Genomic DNA, 22,351 nt, shown 5'->3' on the forward strand with positions numbered 1-22,351 from the left:
TGTTTCACAGCCCCCTCTCTGGAGTGCTCATTCCATCCTGATTCCTTTTTCTCTCTTCTCTCTCTCTTTCTCCGCCCTCACTCCCCCACCCCCAGCCTTTTATTCTACCCAGTTATATGGAGGGTTTCTTGCCTTTTTTGGAAATCTGAGGTGTTCTGCCACAGTTCTGTAGATGTTCTGTGAGAATTGTTTTTCATGTAGATGGGGTTTTCTTTAAATGTGTTTTTGGGAGAAGGTGAGCGCCATGTCCTATTCCTCCACCATCTTGATCCCACCTACTTTTCTCATTTTCATATATGAAAATTGGCAAGTTTAACAAAACAATGGAGAAGTTAAAAAACTAAGAATTCTTACAAGCCCTAGTAACAAGGGTCTGTTTTACTTGCCTTCTCTTTACTCCACTGGTGATAAATGGATCTCCAACCTGGAGTTATGGAAATGTCCTAGCATATAGCATCCACCACTGGAGAGATGAGATGGACAGTGGTTTATTAGTCACCTATACTCACAGTCTGGCACAGGAGGATACCACATGCCATGTAGGGGTACATGGGCATTGTACTCAGAAGCAGAGTGAACAACCAGGTGCTATGAGAGGCAGGATTCGTGATATTGAGAGAGGTGTACTCTGGCTCTTGTGGGAGGATGTGATTTGCTTGTGTGAATACTTTCGAGGGGTGCTTGGTCCCTGCGATAAGGAGAGATGTTTAGCTAGAGAACCTTTGATGCAGAGTGGAGAGAGGAGCTTGCATTTAGGCCATTTGAGACCCTACCAATTTTACCAGATGTCAAGGCAGCACATAATATTAATTTTAGGCCTTCGCCACAGGGTCTCTAGTTTTTTTAAAAAAAATCTAAATAGGGCTAGTCTACCTCTTTCTGGCTCCTGGTTTGTCTCTTCAATGTTAGTTGGGAATAGACTCACCCAAGTAATTTTCTTTCTTTTCAGGTTTTATGTCTCCACTTTCCTCTGTAAGCCTTTGGGGTGGACTCTATAAAAGGTTCTTTGGTTTTGTGCTTGCCCTAAACTTGCATGATTAAGCAATAACAATGAAACTGGATCAACTATTTATTCCTTCCTTAGGATGGGTTCCTAGAAGCAGAGCCTGAGGCAGAAAGTGGAGTACACTGAAGTAGTGCTCTTCAGGAAGAACCCTTGAAGGAGGGAGAGAAGCAGGAAGGGTAGGGGGTAGGGCGGCTGAGCTAAGAAGTAGTCTCCCTTCCTTAAAGAGAAGCTCTGAGATACAAACCACACCTTGGAGTTACCCCTGCGTTGAGAGGAAGAGTCTCTTTTGTACCTCCCTGTCAGTCAGTCATTTGCTATAGGCCATGGGGTGGGGTAACTTCCTGGAGCACATGGCTACCATCAGTCCAGGGCACTTCTGCAGAGAAGGAGGCATCTGGAGTAGTCAACAATCTCCCCAGCTGGGGGATGGGTATTCTGGCCTGGTAAATGGGATCTGGTACCAATTGAGTCTACTGCATATACTTCATCTCCATTAACCTCTTCAACAACCCTAAGAGGCAGATAATATAATTACTCCATTTTTCAGATGAGAAAACTTAAGCATAGAAAAAGCCTGGCTAAAGTGAAGTCAGTATTCCATCCCAGACAGCCTGGTGCCCATTTTCAGAGCATTGCTGGGTAAACATGCCTGAGAATTCCAAAGTCTCTTCTAGCTCTTCATTTTATGCTTTACGTTTTATTCAATTCATGAAGTATGCATTGATCACCAATACTGTGTAGAGTTGCCTTGTGGGAGTGTTTTGCTGAAGGCCCCAGTACACTGCATCCTTCTCCACTGGAGGCTTTGATGTTGAAAGACCTTTGGGCCCATTCTGTCCAACAATTCAAATTATATAATTAACTAGGTATACCTTGTCAGATTCAGCCTCAACCTGTCTGATGAGTTTGTCCTTCTTAAATCATTCGTGTGAGTTATATGCTCCTAAAATATGTCATTTAATGAGGGAATCTGACAGTGGCTCTTCATTTAAGTCAGTAATTAAGGATATTGTGGATAGGAACATTATTTCAGCTGCCAGTATTGTACCTTTTTATCCTTAAGCAAATAGCTTGAAAGAAAGAGGCAGATGACTAAAGATATCTCTGAATAAAAATGGGCAGTTAGCCTTCCTGGGTTTTTGGTACAAAAGGGAAAGAAATACCTCTGAGTTCTCTGTGAAAGAGGACAATTCATCTTCCTAGGACTTTACCTTTTATTTAAAAAAAAAAAAAAAAAAAAAAGGGACAGGCTTCCACCTCTGGGGAGATACAGAAGATTTCTAGGTAGGTTGAGTTTGAGCCATAAATTTAAAAAAATTATTTATTTTTAAAATAGATAATATATCACAAGGTTTAAAATTCAAGAATATTATAGTAAAAAATCACCCTCCCATATCCTGCTGGTGCCCTGTTTCCTTTCCCAAAGGCAACCTGTGTTTTTGGTTTCTTGTTTATATTTTCAGAGGTGTTTTATGAATATTCAAGCAGGTACATATAAATATTTCCTAAGATCTTTGAAAATAGTTTCCTAAGACTGCTGAAACAAATTACCAGAGGCTTAAGACACAGAAATGTATTCTCTCACAGTTCTGGCATCTAAAAGGCCAAAAATCATGGGGTCAGCTGGGCCATTCTTTCTCTTTAAGCTCTTAGGAGTAACCTCTGCCACTTCCTAGTTTCAGGTGGTTTCTCGCAATCCTGGGCATTCTTTGGCTTGTGGGTACATCACTTCAACATCTGCCTCTGTTGTCACGTGGCATTTTCCTTGTATGTTTCTGTGTCCAAATTTCCCTCAAGGACATTCTTCACAGAACTAGAACAAAATATTTTAAAATTTGTATGGAAATGCAAAAGACCCTGAATTGCCAAACAGTATTGAAAAAGAAAAACAGAACCGGAGGAATCAGGCTCCCTGACCTCAAACTACACTACAAAGCTACAGTTATAAAAACAGTATGGTAATGACACAAAACCAGAAATATAGATCAATGGAACAGGATAGAAAGCCCAGAAATAAACCCAAGCATCTATGGTCAGTTAATCTATGACAGAGGAGGCAAGAACATACAGTGGAAAAAAAGATAGTCTTTTCAATAAGTGGTGCTGGGAAAACTGGACAGCTACATGTAAAAGAATGAAATTAGAACACTCTCTAACACCATACACAAAAATAAACTCAAAATAGATTAAATACGTAAATGTAAAGCTAGATGGTATAAAACTCCTAGAGGAAAACATAGGCAGAATGCTCTTTGACATAAATCACAGAAATATCTTGTTTGATCCACCTCCTAGAATAAGGACAATAAAAACAAAAATAAACTAATGGGAACTAATTAAACTCAAAAACTTTTGTACAGCAAAGGAAACCATTAAAAAAAACAAAAAGACATGGAGTTCCCATCATGACTCAGCAGAAACGAGTCTGATTAATATCCATGAGGATGTGGGGTCAATCCCTGGCCTTGCTCAGTGGGTTAAGGATCCGGCTTTGCCGTGAGCTGTGGTGTAGGTCACAGATATGGCTCTGATCCCATGTTGCTGTGGCTGTGGTGTAGGCTGGCAGCTACAGCTCTGATTCGACCCCTAGCCTGGGAACTTCCATATGCTGTGGGTGGAGCCCTAAAAAAAAACAAAAACAAACAAACAAAAAACAAACCAAAGAATGAGAGAAATTCTTTGCAAATGATGCAACTGACAAGGGCCTAATCTCCAAAATATATGAACAGCTCATACAATTAAAAAACAAAAAAATAAACAACCCCATCAAAAAATGGGCAGCAGGGGAGTTCCTGTCATGGCTCAGTGGCTAATGAACCCAACTAGTATCCATGAGGACATGGAGGATCCTTGCTCAGTGGGTTAAGGATCCGGTGTTGCCGTGAGCTGTGGTGTAGGTTGCAGACTGGCTTGGATCCTGAGTTGCTGTGGCTGTGGCCAGCAGCTACAGCTCTGATTCGACCCCTAGCCTGGGAACTTCCATATGCCTCGGGTGCAGCCCTTAAAAAAAGACAAATGACAAAAAAAAAAAAAAAAAAAAAAAAAAAAAGGGCAGAAGACCTAAATAGACATTTTTCCAAAGAAGACATATAGATGGCCAACAGGCACATAAAGAAATGCTCAACATTACTAATTATTAGAGAAATGCAAATCAAAACTGCAATAGGGTACTACCTCACACTGGTCAGGATGGCCATCATTCAGAAGTCAACAAATAACAAATGTTAGAGAAGATGTGGAGAAAAAGGAACCCTCCTATACTGTTGGTGGGCGTGTAAGTTGGTACAACCACTATGGAAAACAATATGGAGGTTCCTCAGAAAACTAAATATAGAACTACCATATGATCTAGAAATTCCACTCCTGGGCATATATCTGGACAAAACTTTCATTCAGAAAGATACATGCACCCCTATGTTCACGGCAGCACTCTTCACAGTAGCCAAGACATGGAAACAACCTAAATGTCTATTGACAGATGAATGGATGAAAAAGATGTAGTAAATATATACAATGGAATACTACTCAGCTCCAAAAAAGGACAAAATAATGCCATTTGCAGCAATATGGATGCAGCTAGAGATTCTCATACTAAATGAAGTAAGTCGGAATGAGAAAGACAAATACCATATGATATCACTTATATATATAATCTAAAATATGGCGCAAATGATCCTATCTACAAAATAGAAACAGACCACGGACAACAGACTTGTGGTTGCCTGAGATGGGTGGGGGGAGGAAGTGGGATGGAAGGGGAGTTTGGGGTCGGTAGATGCAAGCTATTACGTTTAGAATGGATAGGCAGTTAGGACCTACTGTACAGAACAGGGAACTATGTCTAATCTCTTGGGGTAGAATATGGTGGAAGTATGAGAAACAGAGTATGAGAAAAAGAGTGTGTATATATATGTATGACCGGGTCACTTTGCTGTACAGCAGAAATTGACACAACACTGTAAACCAACTATAATATAAAAAAAAAAGAATACCAGTCACAGGGTTAGGGCCACTTTAACCTAGTATGACCGCATTTTAACTTAACTACATCTGGCAAGACCCTATTTCCAAATAAGATCACATTCACAGGTACTGGGAGTTAGGACTTGAGCATATGTTTTTAGGGGACATAATTCTACCTAGTTCAATCCATAATGTTGTAATTTCAAATCTTAAAGCAGGCTTTATAGAGAGGTAGAGTTCAATTTACCTTTGGGATATGGAATGGAGTTGAGAATTCTATTGTTTGGGGGAAAACAAATAGCCAAATGGATCTTTCTCTTTTGTAGACATGAAGCAACAATAAATGGAGTTTTCTAAGCCTGCTGTAACATAATGAAAACCAAATAGTTCTGGATGAAAATGAGAGAAGTTATCTGTGTAGTGAAAACTGTTTACATTGGTGAGTTTTTTCCCAACCTTTTTTTTTTTTCTGACTGTTGCCTTTAATAAGAAAATCATCATGACTGAGAACATACACATATTTGAGATATATATATATATGAATAGATATAACTGAAAAAAGGTCTTTGTGAAGCAACATGTGTGTTTATTATTTGAAATGAATTTGAATCTCTTCCAGTCTGCGTTTTTTCATTAATTTTTTCTCTAGACCACTAATGTGTTGCCAGCTGCAGTATGAATAACACTTTTTGGTGATATGTTCTTCCCAAGGAAGTGGTTTATAGATTTCACTGCCTGCATGTTATTGCTTGTACTCATGGAGATGTTTTTGCATGGCAGAAATAAAGTGGAAGATTGATCTTTGCCTCCCCAGGAGGAATGAAAGGCTGTGAAAGGGAGATGATCCCAGCTAATCACCTTGGCTCAATGTAGCTTGGACTGTGGGTGCTGTACATGCCTGTTACTCAATTTTATGTTGGTCAGGTTAGGACAAATGTGTTCCAGTGTCTTCTTGGAAGATCCTGAAACTGAAACCAGGTTGGGTTACATCTTTAAGGGAAAAAGAAGTATCTCTGGGACACTCCAGGGAGAAGAGACAGCTCAAGGATGTTTTTGTTGGTGGAGGAGAAAGGAGGTGGGAAAGGGAGAGTGAAGTTAACTCTTTCAAACAGTGGTGAGGCCAGGGCTGTTGGCACAGGTGCTCTTCAGAGACTAGTTGTCAGCTTTGTTACACGTTGTTGTAATGGATGCTGTTGGTGCCCACCCACATCCCTTTTAAGGACCCCGACGCCATCCCTCAGCAGCTATGAGTGTTGCCTGTCCATCCCTGCCTCTTTCTCTGGAGATTTGCCCTTGGCAGAATGGGAGTCTCTTCATTTGGGAGGTTTCGTTGCCTCACTCCCCAAGTGGCTATGGCCAGTGATAGATTGACACGGGATCCAAAAGGCTGGCCCTTTTGCCTTCAAGGTGGTACTGTCCTCTGGTACAATTTGTACTCCAGAATTCCCTCCCTGTGGGATCAGGTTGAAGCTGAATTCCCAATGAGAGCCTATGATTACTTCACTCCTTCCCCTGCCCCATCCTGCTTCCGTCATTCCTCTTCTCTCGCCCATAAGAAATCACATGCCTAAGAATTCTCATCTCAGGTTCCAGTTCTAGGGAATCTAACCTAAGACAGTTACTTCTGTGTTGTAACTTCCTCATCTAGTAATTTTATCATTACTTAATATTATGTTCTTATTACTACAAGCTGAAGCCTTGTATTTCATTTCAGAAATTAGGGAAGCTGACCCAGGCCATGCTTTGGGTGAAGCAATACAAAGGGGTGAGGCAGGAATGCAAGGGAAGTGAATCCTGGGTGTGGACAGTGACCAGCAGCAGGGTCATGAGTGGCCCCATGAGTGGAGGAGAGGAGTGCTTCCAGTCAGGAGAGGACTGACTCAGCTGGAAACAACCAAGGCAATTCCTAGAAAATGTAAACTTTCCCTTTTATTTGTGGAGAGGAGTCAAGCAAAGCCTGGACCCACTGACAAATCTGATGGGACTTAACACTGTTGGAATTTAGGGACCAGGAATGAATTGATCTCATCTTGTCTGTATAGGCTCTTGGCATAGTCTCATTTCCAAGTGCTACTGTAGCAAATGACCACAAACTTAGTGACTTAAAACAAATTTATTATAATTGTGGAGGTCAGAAGTCTGAAATGGGTTTGCAGGACTGCATACCTTCTGAATGTTCTAGCAGATAATCTGTTTCCTTGCCTTTTCTGACTTCTAGAGGCCACCTGCAATTCCTTGGCTCATGGCCTTCCTCTTTCTTCAAAGCCAGCAGTATAGCATCCTCACATCTCTGTCTGTCTGTCTGTCTCTCTGTTCCTCAGCTTCTGCAATCAAATCACCTAACTCCTCTTGCGTCCCTTTTATAAGTACTCTTGTGAAAACATTGGGCATACCCAGATCATCCAGGATAATCTCTCCATCTCAAGATCCTTAATTTTTTTTTTTTCTTTTTGGCTGCATGCACGGCATGTGGACGTTCTGGGGCTAGGGATCGAACCCACACCACAGCAGTAATCAAAGCCACAGCAGTGGCAATGCCAGATGCTTAACCCACTGAGCCACCAGGAAACTCCTCAAGATCCTTAATTTAATAACATCTAAAAAAAAAAAACCAAAAAACTCTTTTGTTACGCAAGGTAACACATACACAAGTTCTTTTTCTTTTATGGAGGTTCCCAGGCCAGGGGTCGAATTGGAGCTGAAGCTGCCAGCCTATGCCACAGCCACAGCAACATGGCATCTGAGTTGCGTCTGCAACCTATGCCATAGCTCACAGCAACACTGTGTCCTTAACTCACTCAGCGAGGCCAGGAATCGAACCACATCCTCATGGATACTAGTCGGCTTTGTAACCCACTGAGCCACAATGGGAACTCCTATACACAGGTTCTTGATATTAGGTCATGGACATTTTTGGGGAAGGACACTGTTCAGCATACCACAGTTAGGGAGGCCTGGACACAAAAATTCTATTTGCTTCATGTTCAATACCTAGAATCAATTTTGATGACTTTATGTCTGCCCTTACCCCTCACTCTTTTAGCACAAGAGTTAGTCTCTGTCAGGGCTTGGAGCTGGACCAGGGTAGAGCCCTGCCTCCATTACTAGGGCCACAGGTCTGTGTCATACAGGCTCCAGAGTACAGGGGCCATGTGGTTTGGCTGTGCCTAGCCCTGGACAAGGCTTTCTCCTGAGATGATTGGACAAGGGCATAATGAGTGGCGTCTCCACTAAGTCTATCTAGCACCACTCTTTGACTAGATCTTTTGGGAATTTACTAAAGCCAAAAAGGAAAGGATGAACTGACCATCTTTATGGCACGTTGGCCATTAAGAGTGTCTGTGTTTAGCGGACTGAAAGTTTATATCCACTAGGGAGGTGAGGGGATTTAGAGAATCACCACCAGTCCCACTCTAGCCTCACTTTTAGTCTCTTGCTTCCCTGGTTTGTCATGTATTATACTTCTTTACAATTTTTCCAACATCAAAATCAGGAGCAGAGCTCCGGACACAGTCTGTAGTCAATGCAAATGAATCCCAGAACTACTTTTTAGTAAGATGCGAGGGTAAAGCGTCATATGCTTATTTCTCCATTGAATAAAAATTCTTTTGTGGGCAGCAGCTTGTGATTAAGGTTAGCCAATGGAGGAATGGTGTCAGTGGGTCCTGTCATTTGATATCCGTAATTTTTCCTTTGCATTCCTCAAATTGCTATTAAAGGTCATGGAGAGTGAAGTTGGCGAGGCATTATTTTTCCCAATAAAATGTATCCGACTGAAAATTTTCCCATTTTCTGTCTTCACTTTGCTGTCATGATATGAAAGAAGTAATTCGACCCCTCAGCAAAGGACGCATGGCGTCTTCTGTCCCTCATACCTTGAGTTCATGCATTTGAGTCTTCTCTTTTGTTAATCTCCCTGATCTTCTCGCCCTCTCCCTCTATCTTGTTCAGATTTTTCATCCACTGTATTACTTATATCCTTCATTCTAGTGCTTCTTACCTGAACAGGAGACTGTTCAACAAGTGGATAGTTTGGTAAGAACTAAAGCTGGAAAGCTAGGCTACTCTCCTTTTAAGATAGTTGCAGGATCTTAAAAAATATTTTGAGTAGCTTGCCATCTAACTTCTAAAACCCACCAGCTATTTTCCCAGAATATTGCTTTGAGTCATATGATCTTTATGACAATTCATTATTCCTAATATAATGCAGAAAAAGAGATCTTGATTAAAGGTCAAAATCACACACGCTACCTAGTCGCTTTTCACAATTTGAGATGTGAAACTATGAACTTGATGAATTCTAGCTATCATTGGCATGCTTCAGAAAACCAAGTGGCTGCTTCATGGATGTTTTCTTCCGTCTTTAATATTTCTTGCTAGCTGACTGGGACAGTTTTGTACAAGGCAAGATTATCCTTTCTTAATATGTTTCCTTCAATCCCCAAGAATATAAATGAGTTGCTGATTAGGGCTCTGAAGCATATAGGATTCCATATCACTCTAATGCATTTCTGAAATTTGAGCTATTTATTTTGTCAGCTCACTGTTTTCCCAGTGCCAGGAAGAAATCTAGCAAGACTGGAAACCCTGTGATAGTCTTCCTTGGATATTGTTGTGGAGAGGACAGAATAGAACCAAACCAACTTGCCTTCACCAATAATAATAATAATAATAATAATAATAAAGAAATAAGATTTTTTTTTAAGCTCTACAAACTCTATAATGTGCTGTTAGGGGAAATAAGCAAAATCATTTCAGAACTTGCCTAAAGTATATGACAGGCATTTTAAGATTTTTATTTTTTCTATTATAGTTGATTTACAATGTATGACAGGCATTTTAAAAAGCATTAGGCAGAGGATTTTACAGGTACATTTGAATTGACTGAACTTTTATTCAGGACAGTTAATAAGTATGAGACAAATAAAAAAATCCTTTCACCACTGAAGCCCATTGTCCTAACAGAAACATTTTAGTTGACAACCCACAAATAAGAATGCAACGTTAAAAGTTTCTTTAAAAATAACAGAGATAAGTGTATTATTCAATAGCTTTTTAAACATTTTAAACATTTTATTATGAAAATTTCAATCATACACAGTGAGAACAATATACTAAATTCCCAAATTCCATCACCCAGTGTCAACAATTATCATTTTACCAATATTTCATCTTTTTTTCAAAAATAAGAACTACTGGAGTCATATCTTAAAAATTCCTATTCATTTCCTTGCCTAGTCATTTCTATTCCTTATGGACCTTAAGGCATCTCATCTTACTTTCAGTAGATTTTCTGTCTCCTACTTCCCTGAGAAGGTAGGCTGTTCCCTTTGAGATCTGCCATTTCCCCTTTTCTCCACTTCAGAATGTCTTAGAATTCTGTTCCATTTCCCCCATCTTCTCCTCCAGTTTCCTCAGAAAAATAGCATTTCTCCATGTGAAATTAAACTGCTGAGTATTTAATCATATCTGTCTCCTCCAGAATCTTGTCCTATTAATTTTTCTCCCCTACTTTCTACCTTTAGTCTCTTCCTCTTGTCTGCAATACCTTTGCCAGTAAACATGCTCACATTTTTCTCCAAACTCAAAAGGCACAACAACTGGGAACATCTTTTGAACTTTCTACCCAGACTGACTCTGAGTCAAACCTTCCCTTTTGTGGTTATTCTTTTTTCCACCTAGAGTCTAGCTTGAAATCTGGGAAAATCCTTGATTTCTTCTTGTTCTTCCTCCAGCCAGATTTCAAGAATCCATATTTCTTCATTGACTTTTCATCTGCCTCAGAGTGAGAAGCTGTATTTTCCAAAGATGGCCCCGAAAATGTCTCCCATCCCATATGCTCTTAAGTGTGACCTTGACACTCCTGCTATTGGGTGGTATGGTCTATGTCCCTTCCCCTTGATCTTGGTGAAATTGTGATCACCGTGACCATTAAAACATGGCAAAAGTGACACTATGTGACTTCCGGGATAGGTTGTAAACATGCCTTGCACTTTCCTCTTGCTCTCTTAGAGCCCAGCCATCATGCTGTTAGGAAGCTCCAACTTGCCCACCTGGAGAGACCAAATGGAGAGGTCATGTATAAGAGTCTAGCCAATAGCTGGCCTCATCCACCAGACACGTGAATGAGGAAGCCTTCAAGATGACTATAGCCACCAGCCACTGGGTCACTTCAAAACTTTCCAGCTGAGGTCCCAGACATTGTAGAGCAGAGACAAGCTATCCGCATAATGCACTGTTCAAATCCTGACCTATAGAATCTGTGAACATAATACACTTGCATAATGTGCAAGTTTTTGGTTGATTTCACCCAGCCATAGCCGGGGAATACCCAGCCTCTCCTTCCTCACGGTGCTAGCTCTAGTTCACACACACACAGCCTCTTGGCCAGATTTCTGGACTAGGCTTTGTCTTTAGGGATCTCACTGTTGAATTCAGTGCTGCCTCTATGTCTTACCTGAACAGAGTGCTCTCCTATTTTTGAAATACTTTTATGTCACATTTTTCATTTGCCTCCAAACCCTGGGGAATGGGTGTGGCCAACGACAAGAACCATTTCACAGGTAAGGAAATGAGATTTAAGTAAAGAGAGGTTTAAATGACCCTTAAAGTAGCTTGTAGGACTGGAACTAGAAGTGTAAGAAACTGTAAGAGGGGATTTACTCTAGAATGTAGAGTTTCTCAGACACATTTTCCCATAGAATCCTTTCACCTACAAGCATTTGAAGGACACCAGTTTTCCAAGGAACACAGTTTGGGAAATACCCTTCTAGTCCAATTTCTTCTTTTTATAGATCAAGCTCGAGAGATTTCATTTCCAAGAGATAATTAATGAAAAGGTACAAAAGGGACAAACTGGAGTGTAGAATTTTTCTGCCAAGTCTTTATAGCTTGCTGTATGTGGTGAGGTTTTTTTTTTTTTTTTTGTTTTGTTTTGTTTTTTTTTTTTTGTATGCTTGTACCTTTATAGTGTTTCTGTCAGCCTGGATCTTGGTGTCTCAGATGAGGGAGGAAAAGATGTATTTGGAAGTGTCAGTGCCTTTTAGCCAAAGGCCACTGGAAGCACACTTGATTAAGTAAGTTGGGTTTACTACTCACTACAGGGAAGCATGGGGTCCCTCAGTAAAAGGGTGTTAAGACATCTTATAGGATTTAGGATCCAGAGGGGTGAGTTATGGAGAGTCTAAGGAAGCAGGAGATTGGTCTAAATGGGATGCTGTCAGAAAGTGAGGACAGTATTATTTTGTAGGTGACACAGTGACCTTGTTTTTGCTTGTGCTTAAAATTATGAAGTGGGAGTTCCCGTCGTGATGCAGCAGTTAATGAAATCCGACTAGGAACCATGGAGTTGCAGGGTTCGATCCCTGATCTAGCTCAGTGGGTTAAGGATCCAGTGTTGCCGTGAACTGTGGTGTAGGTCGCAGACGTGTCTCGGATCTGGTGTTGCTGTGGCTATGGCACAGGCTGGCAGCTGTAGCTCTGATTCATCCCCTAGCCTGGGAACCTCCATATGCTGCAGGTATGGCCCTAAAAAGCAAAACAAATAAAAAATAATAAATAAATAAATAAAATTATGAAATGGTCTTGTTTCTTTTCATTTTATCATGGTCTCAGAGTAACCTTGTTTGAGGCTGATAATCTGTGAGTTTATGGCCTAGCCATGAGTGTCAAACAAGCTTGAGAAATATTGAGGTTTAATTGTGAACATCAGATTCATTTTGAATATCAGAGGTTGCTTTTTTTATTTTTCAGAGGTCATTATTCTTAATCATCTCAGGTATTAAAGAGCAAATCAGATCTTTTTGTCTGGGGCCAAAACTCATCCAAGGGAGTCTGACCTTATTTGGGAAGTAGTCTTTACTGCCAGAACATAGGAGGCAAAGCAAAGAAACCTCATAAGCAGTTGGCCAAGAGACTCGGAGTGGTATCAGATTCTTATTGCATATCATCTTAAGTAGAGTAAAAGAGATTGTTGGAAAAAACCCAACAACCCTTATGACCAATGTCTTTTAGACTTTTGAACCTTTCAATCACTGCTCTATTAGAAGGAACATCCTCCTGATTTGGGCCAAGAGCACTTAAGAGGCACACTCACCAAATTGCATTAGAATGGAGAAATAACATTTGTGAACTCAAAACCAGGCTCATAAAGCAACATTTGACCATTTCATGCACCTGGATGGTGTTATATTTAGGACTATAATTCAGACCCCTGACCCCCGAATCAGTGCTGTTAAATTCCCAGTGCCCTGCACATATACATAGGAGTTGACATTATTCACCACGGCATCTAGAGCCAATTATTTCTGTCCCTTTATGGCTCTTGATAGGTATGTTTTCCATGGAAATGGTTAATCATATTTTAAATTGTTACTTCAGAACTCAAAAGATCTGATAATCATTCCCATATTTTGATGATACACCCCCAGTGTTTTTGAAGGATAATGACTGCAGAACAGAAGTGAGCATTTTCTCTTTACAGCAGTGTAGCTCATGATTAATTGATCGTCGTCTCTTATTAGTGAGATTATCTTTGATCCTGCTAACTGAAAATGAGACTATTTTCCTAAGCACAGAATAAAAGCAATATTAAACTGTTTAGTCTTTGTCTGCTTAAGGGCCAAACATTATTTAAGTGAGTTTATAGGAACAATTAATCAAAAAGTTTAAACAACTAATTTTTAAAAAATGATTTGCTGGCCACACCAACTGAGGAACCCTCTTAACAGATTGGCTTTCTCAATATCACAGAAGTAATTTTAGTGAGGTTGAGGGAGCAGAAGGGAAGGGACTGGGAGATAGAATGAATGTATCAGCATCATAATCATAATGTAAACATGATGCTCATACATAATTATTACTACTTAGAAGTCTTACGAAGTGTAATTTTATTCCCACTTTACAGATAAGGACATCAGGGCTATAAAATGTTATGAAATTCATCCAAAGTAAGTGGTATAACCAAGATATAAATGCACATTTTTAGATTTTAAATCCTATTCTAGGTCCAGCGTTCTTTTTGCTGTATCATTTGGCCTCATAATTTACTTAATGTCAAAATATGAGAAATCCTAGAATATGAACAGGTGAGGAGGTAAATGCCCAGAATCAGTATAATTTGCCATCACAGCTCTGGATAGGATTGTTATACTCATATTTTAAAGACACTATAAGTTGTAGAGTTGATAGATTGGTAAATGTTCTTATAGATGGGAACTTCCTAAATCTTTTTTAAAAATTCTTTTCCATTATGGTTTATTATGGGATATCAAATATAGTTCCCTATGCTATAAAATAGGACCTTGTTGTTTATACATTCTATATGTAATAGTTTGCATCTGCTAATCCCAACCTCCTAATCCAACTGTCCCCCCAACCCTCTGCCCCTTGGCAACCACATGTCTATTCTTTATATCTGTAAGTCTGTTTCTGTTTTGTAGATAAGTTCATTTCTGTCATACTTTAGATTCCACATATAAGTGATATCACTGGTATTTGTCTGTCTCTGACTTACTTCACCTAGTATGGTATCTCTAGGTCTATCCATGTGGCTGCAAATGGCATTATTTCATTCTTCTTTATGGCTGAGTAATATTCCATTGTATATATGTACTGCATCATCTTTATCCATTCATCTATCGATGGACATTTAGGTTGCAGCCATGTCTTGGCTATTGTAAACAGTACTATGAACATTGAGGTGCATGTATCTTTTCAAATTAGAGATTTCATCTTTTCTAGATATATGCCCAGAAGTGGGATTGCTGGATCATATGCCAACTCTGTTTTTTAGTTTTTTAAGAAATCTTCACACTGTTCTCCATAGTAGCTGCGCCAGTTTACATTCCCACCAACAGTACAGGAGGGTTCCCTTTTCTCCATGTCCTCTCCGGCATTTGTTATTTGTATACTTTTTAATAATAATTCTGATGAATATGAGGTGGTACCTCATTGTAGTTTTGATTTTCACTTCTCTAATAATTAGAGATGTTTAGCATTTTTTTCATGTGCCTTTTGGTCATATATATGTCTTCTTTGGCGAAGCGTCTATGTAGGTCTTCTGCTGAGGTACAGTGTTCTTTGAATTGAGTGATTGGATATTGTGAAGCAATACGTAGTGAATAGTTATTATTTTGGATTCTACATATTCCTGTAAGAGTGTGCACAACTATGGGATACTTAAGTAGATAGTTTTAGAAACAAAGAATCCATGTGTTTCTCAATTATTTCTTCCTACTGCAATGCTATATGTCTTTATCCTGCTTAGCAGCAGCAAAAGGTATTATACAAGAGCACAGTTTGTTATGCTGTGATAGAGACGTGACCTAGTGTGTAAAGGATGCTGCTGTGCCTTGTCTTTTTATAAATTTATAGCCTAGACATCAGCTTCGAGGCAACAGAATGAAAATGTCTAAATTAAGGGTCAGCAAACTCTTTCTGTAAAGGGTCAGATAGGAAATATTTTAAGCTTTGTGAGTCACATGGGCTTTTTTAGCAGCTTCTCAGCTCAGCTGTTGTAGACCTAAGGTACTCATGGGCAATACAAACCCAAAAAGGCATGGCTGTGTTCTGTTAACATTTTATTAATGGATGAAATTCAAATTCCATCTAATCTTCACACTTCATGAAATATTCGTCTTTTAATTCTTTTTCAACCATTAACAATTGTTAAAAAAAAAGACAGAAAGAAACCACTCCTCACTCACAGGTGGTACAGAAGCATATAGCTGGCTGGACTTGGCTTGTGGGCCGCAGTTTATAGACTCCTGTCCTCATTAGCCCAGAAGGGGCTGTAAGGGATTTGTACTGGACAAAGATGTGGGCTTGACTGGGAGAAGGAAGAGGATGTTAGGATGAGAACATACCTGACCTCAGGTTTAGAGGGGACAGAGGTGAAAACTCTTCTTCAGAGTGGGCCGACGCCTCTTCCCCGTCACTGTAATGAATGATGCCTGTTGCCTTGCAGGGTTGTTGTTCTGAACAGAGTCACTCACAATGACTCACCGGCTTCAACAAAGCTGGGGGAGATTTTCTGCCTTTTATTCCAAAGGAGTAATTGGCCCACCTGCATCTCTTAAATTAAGATTTCCAAAGCTCGGGCCTTTAAGCCTCTTAACATGGTTTACTTCTTATACCTTGTACCAGCATAGAAGAATAGCTGCTTTTCTCATCTTTTTTTTTTTTTTTTTTGTAAAACCCTGTTCCAAATGTACAAGGTACTTTATTCACATGATGTTTCATGGCTATTTCCAGGCCTCTGATCACAGAAACACAAAAAGTTATAGAAAATTTAAATGGCACCCTGCTAAGTGTTGTGGGCAGCATTTGACAAGACATAGATAATCTGAAGTTTCAGAGATGTAATTTGAATTTCTTTCTGCATCCTCCCTCCCTTTCCCCCCTCTTTTTATTAAGAAATAAATTAATATAGGAAAATTCATTCTTTTTGATATACAGGTCAATGAAATTTGACAAATGCATGTAACCATCGTGACATATTGTATCTGATTTGTAACTACCATGAGAAACAAGCTATAGAATATTTCCATTAACTCTTAAAGTTCCCTGGTGCCCTTTTGTAATTATCCTCTCCCCTGAGTCCAAACTCTTATAAACACTGATCTGGTTCCTGAGCCTGTCCCAGGATGGCATGTAAATAGAATCATATAGGATGTAGCCTTGGGGTCTGGCTTCTTTCAGTTAGCACAGTGCATTTGAGATTCATCTTATGTCGTTGCATGTATCAGTAGTTTGTTCCATTTTATTGCTAAGTAGGTTTCATCGTATGTGTGTACCAGTTTGTTTCTGTTTTCACCATTGGAGGATATTTGGGTTGTTTTTGCTTTTCAGTTTTTACTATTCCAATTGGTATATAGTAGTATCTCATTGTGCTTTAATTTGCATATTTAAATAATCGACAGTGTTGAGCATCTTTTTATATGCTTATTTGCCACTCATAGTGAACTGTCTGCTCAAATTCTTCCACATTTTTTATTGAGTAGTTTGTCTTCTTGCTATTGAGTTTTGAGAGTTTTTTTTTTTTTAAGATTTTTTTTTTTTTTTTTGTCTTTTTGCTATTTCTTTGGGCCACACCCGCGGCATATGGAGGTTCCTAGGCTAGGGGTCGAATCGGAGCTGTAGCCACTGGCCTACGCCAGAGCCACAGCAACGTGGGATCCGAGCCACGTCTGCAACCTACACCACAGCTCACAGCAACGCCAAATCATTAACCCACTGAGCAAGGGCAGGGGTCGAACCCACAATCTCATGGTTCCTAGTCAGATTCGTTAACCACTGCTCCACGACGGGAACTCCCGAGAGTTTTTTTTTAAAAATACTCTGAGGACAAGTCCTTTACAGATATGTGTTTTAGAAATATTTTCTACAGATCAGTGGCTTTTCATTTTCTTAACAGTATTTTTTGCAAAGCAAAATAATTTAATTTTGGTGAAGTTCAGTGACCTTCCCCCCCCACCACCCCCGGTAGCAAGAAGCATGCATAGTACCTAAATCTCTTCTCCAATAAAAGGAACCCAGATTTGCTGTACACCTGAAATGAACACAACATTCTAGGTCATCTATGCTCCAATAAAATTTATTTTAAAAACATTTAAAACAATTTTTTAGAAAGAAACCCTGATTCCTTAGAGAAATACTGATTCCAACACTATGGCAGGGAAGATTAAGGAAGAGCTTGAAACATCATGTGGTATCAGAAAGTAAAAGTGGTTTAAAAAAAAAAAAGTCATGGGGATGTGTCAAAAGACAGGAGAGTCAACTTGAAGGTACTGTCCATGGCCAAATCCGGGAAAATAGCAGTAAAACAAAGAGTAATAGGAGTGGATTCTAACCTATAGAATAAGATAAATATCCATGAATTCATACTGATATAAATAAATGAGTAAAATAATAAATGAAGGAGGCAGAAAGGTTCTTTTTAAATAGAATTTCAATAATAAATATAGAAAGAATGACGTTAATAGAAAATCACCATTTGGCAAAAGCTATTCTAATAATTGTTTTAGGCAAGAATTATTAGTGGATGAAAGTTTGACTTATTTGGCAGAAATAAGATATTTGCAGAGTTCCCCTTGTGCAGCAGCAACGAATCTGACTAGGAACCATGAGGTTGTAGGTTCGATCCCTGGCTTCGCTTAGTGGGTTAAGGATCTGGCATTGTCGTGAGCTGTGGTGTAGGTTGGCAGCTGTAGATCCGATTGGACCAGTAGCCTGGGAACCGCCATATGCTGCAAGTGTGGCCCTAAAAAGCACCAAAAAAAAAAAAAAAAAAAAAAAAAAAAGAAAGAAAGCAAAGATATTTGCATAGCTTAAATGTATCTGCCCCAAATATTTAGTAATTACAAAGGGAAAAATAGGAGTTTTACAGTGGAGAAACCTGGCAGACACCACCCTAACCAAGCTAACCTAATTATTAATGGGGTTAATTGACATCATGTGCCTCCTGATAGGATGCACTGAGAAGAGCACAGCATCACATCTGTGGTTTTCTTGCCAAAAATGCATAACCTGAATTTAACCGTGAAGAGCCATCATTCAAACTCAAATTAAGGAACATTATATAACTGGCCAGCCCTTTCCAAAGGTGTCAAAACCATGAAAAGCAAAGAAAGGTCGGCAAACCATCTAGGATAGGAGAAGACTAAAGAGTCATGACAACTAAATGTAATGCAGAATCCTGGATGGGATCCTGGGCCAGAAAAGGGACATTAGTGGGACAACAACAATATAATGAGATCTGAAGAAAGTCTATGGTTTAGTTAATAGTATTGTACCAATGTTAAATTCTTAGTTTTGACAAATGTACCGTGGTTAAGTAGGATATAATATTGGGGAACCATACGAAAGGTATAGGAGGACCCTCTGTGTTATTTTTGCAACTTTTTGTAAATCTAGAATTATTTAACAATTCAAATAAAAACCGTCAGTGGAAAAATAAGCCAAATCTTTAAAAATAGCCACATGTAGGAGTAAGGAGGAAACCAGGTAGAAGAGATAGGGGTAGAAAAATGGGCTTTCTCATTGACTGTGCTTGGCAGATTTGACTTTGGAGTCATGTAAATATTTCACAAAAATTTAAAAGCATTTCCTGAAAGTCCAAACTAAAATAAAACAAACAAATCTAAAGGTAGAGTATGTTAGTGGCAAAAGTACAGAGAGAAGAAATATGTCAAATGACTTTAAACCATACTCATTTGACTATTTCTAGTGAGATATGCCCTATGGACAAAAATAGCTGAAAATCTCAGTTGTATCTCATAGGCCACAACTGGGTCATATAGCAACCCAAAGCTGCAAAGAAATATGGGCAGGCATTTGGCTTTCCAGTCGCTGTAGGTAAGGTAGCCAGGGAGAATGGGGCTGGGGACAGCTTCAGAATAGCCAATGAGCAGTACCAGCCATCACTGTCTCTGCAGCCACCTCCTCTCTGTTTCTGCTTACCTTAGATTGGGGTACGAAAATCTTTTCCTAATAGCAGATAAAATGGTGGTGGCAGCAATGCTTCTGCCTCAAGTATTCTGCCAACTTGCTGAGGTTGGGGTTGCTGCCTTGGCAGAGTTGAGCAGCAAATCTGGAACCATCTGTTCTCTAGCCAATGGAGGAGAAATTCCAAGTCTGTTATCACCAAGTACTAATCTCTCATCTCCAGGCTAACAGTGGAACAGTGCTTCCATCATTTATTTTTATGCTGAAGAAAATGGTAACCATGCCTAGAGGCTCTTGCATTTTGTAACAAGACTTGTGATTTTAAAAGAAAGAGTAATGGAAGCCTACAGTCTGGAAAGATGCACGATGTGTAAATTCAGTCATCATTATGCAAATGCATATACACATAATAAATCCAGAGATGGCTGACTATATTTTAAAAATATTATAGGCCAATTATTTTGACATCCTACAGGAGGTAGATAAATTGTGAAATACATGTTATAGTATACAGAGTAGCTTGTTAACAAGATGTCTTTTGCTGGAAAATATTTTAGCAGAGAAACCATCCATCAGCCCATTTCCAGCTTTGTTCTCCTCCTTTGACTTCACAGACAAATTTAGTAGCATGAAAAAAAAAGGAGTGAGGGGAAGAAGCCTGTGTGTTTGGATTAGAGACTTGTGGTAGTTTCGTAAACTTTGTCTCATTTGATACTTAAAACAAGTCCGTGAAATAGTTGAACCATAGCTCATTTCCCCATTTTATAGATAGACAAACTGAGGCTCTTAGAGTTTTTATAATTTGCTTACGGTCAAGTAGGAGGCAGATTCAGACTGGAACTTTATATCTGACTAGTGTCTTTTACCCCATAACACTTCCACCTTTCTTTCACGCTCTTCACTGCAAATGGAGCTGGTTTGGGATACTCCAGCACCTTCAGATGAGTGACCAAGGGCACATGGGGGCTCCAAGATTATTGGTGCCAGGTCAAGAGGCCAAGTACAATGCTAAAAGTAAAAAGTACATTTTTAGCTAACATCTGGGTGAAAAAAAACATTAATTGGACAACAGCCAAATCTTTCAAGGCCTCTGCTATCACTACCAATGTTTCACCAGGTGGCTGTGGGGACAGCATTTCTACATTCAAAAATGCATGTTAATGGCAAAGTGTCAGAGCGTCAGCATAGTGAGAGGTGACATAAAACAAATCGCATCTCCTATCTGTGCCTCTGAGTGGACTATTTCTCAGGCTCCTACGTTGTTCTACTATTCCATAATTTTTTGCATGGATTTGCAGTGCAGATGAGCAGATGAGAAAGTTCTAAACCAGGGGGATGTTAAGAGGTCAGCTGTTATGCCATAGATTTCTTTCCGGACATTTGGACCTCACCTACTGAGTTTAAAGACAGACAGGAGAATTCTCAATTCCAATAGCAGTTGCAAAGTGCAGAAAAGCTGAATTAATGAAGATAATAGCCTTGCTAGGAATTTTAAATGATGCTCTTAGTGCTTTCTCTGTTATCCTCTCAGAAGTGTTACGGGTGGTTTTATAAGAGCAAAGGATGATGTGGCAAAATCTGTTACCTAAGAACAAAGCTGGGTGTGAGTAGAAACAATGCTCTAGCAGATAGGGTAGCCTGATGGCAGTGGTTCTCAATTCTGGCCACATCAAAGAAGCACTTGGGAGATTTTGTTTGTTTGTTTGTCTTTTTTTTTTTTGTCTTTTTGTCTTTTTTTTTTGTTGTTGTTGTTGTTGCTATTTCTTGGGCCGCTCCCGCGGCATATGGAGGTTCCCAGGCTAGGGGTTGAATCGGAGCTGTAGTCCCCGGCCTACGCCAGAGCCACAGCAACGCGGGATCTGAGCCCCGTCTGCGACCTACACCACAGCTCACGGCAACGCCGGATCGTTAACCCACTGAGCAAGGGCAGGGACCGAACCCGCAACCTCATGGTTCCTAGTCGGATTCGTTAACCACTGCGCCACGATGGGAACTCTGGGAGATTTTTAAATATTTGTAATTGAGGTTTCAAACAAACACAAAATACACACACAGCAAAAACCTTAAGTGTACAACATAATGAGTTTTTATATATGCATCCCTTTGTGTTGTTATTCAGGTCAAGATACAGCTCATTCCTGGAACCTCAGAAGAACACCTCTCATTCAGCGTGCCCCTCCAAGGGTTATCACTCTTCTGTCCTCCATCCCTGTAAATGAGTCCTGCCTATTTTTGAATTTAATGTAAATAGAATCACAGAGTAGATACTCTTGTATCTGGCTTCTTTCACTTCATTATGACTGAGATTCATCCATGCTGTTGTGTGTATCAGATGTTTGCTCTTTTCTATTGCTGTGTTGTATCCATGGCATGAATCGATTACATTTATTTGCCCATTCTTCCATAAAGTTGGACTTCCATGTCCACAGGTTCCACATTTACAGATTCAACTGACCACAGAGCAAAAAATATTTTTTAAAAATTCCAGAAAGTTCCAAAAAACAAAACTTGAGTTTGCTGTGTGCCATCAACTATTTTTCTGGCATTTACCTTGTATTAGGTATTATAAGTAATCTAGAGTGGATTTAAAGTATATGGGAGGATGTGCACAGGCTATATGCAAATTCTACCCCATTTTATATGATGAACTTGAGCATCCACAGAATTTGGTAACTGCAAGGGGTCCTGGGACCAATCTTCTGCAGTTTCAAGGGGCTACTGTATATGAACACTTAGGTTGGTTCCAGTTTTTTACTGCTATGAATGAAGCTGCTATGAACATTCTCATGCATTGTCTTCTGATGGACATGAGCACTCATTTCAGTCGAGTGTATACCACAGAGTGGATTTTCTGGTTGGTAGGGCAGATGTATGTTTATTCTATAAGAAACTACTAAACAGTACTCCAAAGTGGTTGTACCCCAATTAATTCTCTCA

The 22,351-nt window shown here is 39.6% G+C and overlaps 1 protein-coding gene across 12 annotated transcripts in view; it reads left to right on the forward strand.

Moving 5' to 3' along the window:
* Nucleotides 1-22,351, forward strand: part of GRPR (gastrin releasing peptide receptor) — a 468,413-nt gene that overhangs the window by 73,433 nt on the left and 372,629 nt on the right. For 8 of the 12 annotated variants that reach the window (XR_014834574.1, XR_014834571.1, XR_014834572.1 and 5 more), the window contains one exon: nt 5,296-5,408. The exons of the other annotated variants lie outside the window; for them this stretch is intronic. The gene's annotated coding sequence lies outside the window, so the exon portion shown is untranslated. The remainder of the gene's footprint in view (nt 1-5,295; nt 5,409-22,351) is intronic. 12 annotated transcript variants of the gene reach the window in all.

Source organism: Sus scrofa, chromosome X (assembly GCF_054392235.1).
Source record: "Sus scrofa isolate SSC_HxYL_T2T_F1_AM1 chromosome X, Sscrofa_HxYL_maternal_Yorkshire_Landrace_v2.0, whole genome shotgun sequence".
NCBI lineage: Eukaryota > Metazoa > Chordata > Mammalia > Artiodactyla > Suidae > Sus > Sus scrofa.